This window comes from Vigna unguiculata, unplaced genomic scaffold (assembly GCF_004118075.2).
Source record: "Vigna unguiculata cultivar IT97K-499-35 unplaced genomic scaffold, ASM411807v1 contig_37, whole genome shotgun sequence".
In the NCBI taxonomy this organism is placed as follows: Eukaryota; Viridiplantae; Streptophyta; class Magnoliopsida; order Fabales; family Fabaceae; genus Vigna; species Vigna unguiculata.
In genome coordinates this window covers 77,220-80,660 of record NW_021011079.1, presented here as the reverse complement: position 1 = coordinate 80,660, position 3,441 = coordinate 77,220, and the positions used below count along the sequence as shown (strand labels likewise).

The 3,441-nt window shown below is 34.6% G+C and overlaps 1 pseudogene; it reads right to left on the bottom strand.

The window, feature by feature from the left end:
- Window positions 1-1,445: 1,445 nt before the first annotated feature.
- LOC114171876 lies at window positions 1,446-2,400 on the bottom strand (annotated as a pseudogene).
- Window positions 2,401-3,441: the final 1,041 nt, after the last annotated feature.

Here is a 3,441-nt window from a genome sequence, read left to right as displayed (position 1 = left end):
TCACTCAAAATTCTGGTCTTTCCTTGGATTACTTTGGTTTTACACTATCTTGTATCATCGAGGAAATATTTTTGCATAATATTAGGCCACAATAAGGTTTATCAATGTCAAACAAATCGGTTTTGGAGTGTTCTACAACTATATTTCCCACCAAATTCAGATTTACACACTCACATTCACTCACCACCCGTGACTCCAAAGGTAGCCTACAAATGACACTAGGAGACAACCTATTGCAATGATGCTCACCATCGACCACACAAACACATGCCTTAAAACACCACTTCAACAACTCTCACTTCATTTTGGACTTCTCCTGCTTTCCTCCAAACACCTATAACGATGCCACCGACGACATTTAGAACAACCACGGTTAGATCTTTCACGCTCCCTCCCCTTTCCCCTTGTTCATTTCAGATTTCCAATTTTCATTCACAGTAAACAATTTTGCCCTTTTATGTTTTTTGCTCTTTTTATTTTTCACTTTTTTGCCCTTTTACATAACACCAGCTGATGTCATATCACAGTTGTCAACAGGATGTTACTTGCTACATGAGTGTCAAAATAATGTTTCCTTCTCCTTCACGTCTTATAATCATTCTTAACACGGACATATATTCTAAAACTACACTCAGAATTTTGTCTTTCTTGCATGGTAGTGACAAGAATTGGATTTTTGTTTGAGTTTTCTTTTCTTGACATTTCTTTGTTTCCCTCTAGACAATCCGTTATAGATGAAGTTAATTGATGATATGCCTTAAAAATGGATGATGAATAAAAATTTCATAAGATGTATGAGATTTTTTTTTCAATTCAAAGGTTATTTTACTGTTGAACTCCAGTTGTAATTTGTAGATGTGATTTTCTGTTAAAAATTAATTACTATTTTACTGTTGTTCATGAAAGAACCCACTATTTAACAAAAATAGGATAGTTTAAATTCAACAATTGAATCTTATTATTATACATTACTCACCTCATAAGAAATATTTTATTGTTAATATAGCTTATGTAATATCATCCACAGCAGCAAAAAGTTACAAGAACATATGCTTACATTAAATACCGTGCAAACACCTTTCTTTGGTGCGCTAACAAATTACTTTGGCCCTCAAAGTCTTACTTATACCATTATGAACCAAAGTAAATGTTGCTATGCTAGCTAATATTGTACTTAATAATCGGACATAGTTAAACAACAACAAAAAGAGCAACTCCGAAGCATGTTAAGTACCAACCATGTTTCCTTCTAGAGTCATTCTTTTAAATAATTCTAATAGAAGAGTATGTACCAGCCACAAACCCATTTTTCAATTAAAGGTAAAAAATTGGGGCAGAGTGACAACATCTAGGTGTTCACATAAGCTAAAGAAGGTAAGTTGAATTCTATGAGCGGATAAAAAATTTCTATCATGGCTGAAGTTGGTGAGACTACACAGCAACCTTTACTTCAGAACAGATGCATTTGCATACAAAGGGTGGAGAACATGGCCTTCTTTAGGCTCAACATGCACCCATTTGCGACCAGTCAGCTTGTTCCGTTCAAACTTCACCAATCCCTCTTTCAATGCAAACAGAGTATGATCTTTCCCAAGTCCCACATAGTTTCCTGGATGAAACGAGTACCACGTTGTCGAACAATGATATTTCCAGGTATCACCCTCTGCATAATAAGAGAAGAGTTACATCATGAATGAAGAAGTCAATGAACCATGTTCAGAACATCCAGATTCAGTTCACACTTCCTCTACCTGCATGGCAATAATTAGAACTCAAAAGTGTAAAACAAGTACCTCCCCACCAAATTTCTTCACTCCAAGGTTCTTGGGTTTTGAATCCCGTCCATTCTTTGTAGAACCAGCAGTCTTTTTGGAAGCCCAACGCCTGAACACCATACTCAAACCTTCTCCAGACACATCTACAATAATGGGTCAAAAAATCATTAGTCTAGCCTACTTTAGAAAGACATCATACAGTAGCCAATATAGGATAATGAGGCTATACCACTGGTGCTTCTATACACAGGAACATTTGTCACAAGTTCCTTGACATTCAATCTTCTGCAAATGATGCTGCAAAATTCATGGTGTTTTCTATGTGGCAGAGACACAACCTGGGATAAATTATAACATTGGAAATTTTCAAAATCTGTGAAACAGTTCAATTACGACTGGTGCGCTTGTAGTAACAAATACCAAACACCAGAATGAATCAGTTGAGGCAAGATCAGATCATCAGAAAAAAGTTGGCCATACAGTTCCACTGTCATGTGATCATTAAAACGTATTTACATTTAATAAGCAGACAAGAAACTATAATGAGTACAGGCTAATCTCATAAAAACAATGAAACTTATTATTTAAAGAAATCAATCATCTGCAGGCACAGGAATACCTCCATGTCATCCCCATCAGTTTCTCTACTTGAAGTACACTATACAATAATAAATAGCATAGTAATCTAGATTCTATTCATTAGCAACTAAAATATGTTAAATCAATGTTTCAGTTAAAATATGAACAGATTGTTGCTTTGATTAAATTATAACAAATTAAGTAGTTATTTAGTTACACAACTCAAGAAATCTAAATTCACAAAATAAAAATTAGCAGTGCTGATGTATATACTACAACTGATAAAATTGTTTACAAAACTAATATGCAGCATAAAAAGTAGAGAATGCCAGAGTGTGGCATGGGGTGACACCAGATAATCTTAAGTATGTTTTAGATCCAAATAAGAATTATGCCACAACTGTTTTTGAGACTCTCATATAGTAATTGAAAATTTTTCCCTCAAGGCTATGCATGCTGCCTTTAAATACTTGCTTACACTGAAGGAGGCTTAACGACTCAATAAAAGGAATTGCCCTTTACATTGTGCCTTTCCATGCCTTTATCACCTATAATCTCAAAATTCTCCTGCTCATAATTTTCAGTCTCCAATATTTGTTTTGGTTTTCATGGATTTTCAACTTATTTCAAAATTTAAATGACAAGGATTTCTTTTAATTTGATACCCTTTTGGGACTCCTAGACTCTATTTATTTTTCTTCATGACCAGATAAAAGGATATGGTTCCATGGTCCTTCTAAGGCCTTTCTCTGTATATCCTTTTTTCTTTCAGTTACTCGGTCATTCCTTGAATAGGAAAAAGTCTTAACCATCAAACCTTGTGTGAGCTTGCTCAGATTCTATTCCATGGCTATTCTAACATTTCTCAGTTGAATTGGTGTTTTTAACAAATGCATCCAAAGGAATATTTTAGGTCTTCCTAATTGATGCTTTTAAATCACTTATATGACTCCTCAAACTTCAGCACAACATACAATAGGAATAAGATGCACCAGTAACAACAAATCACAACAAAAGAATGTAAAGGCTTTTATTATAATATGCACACATCCCAATTCTTCCATCTGGCTTCTTACCATTGGTCTTC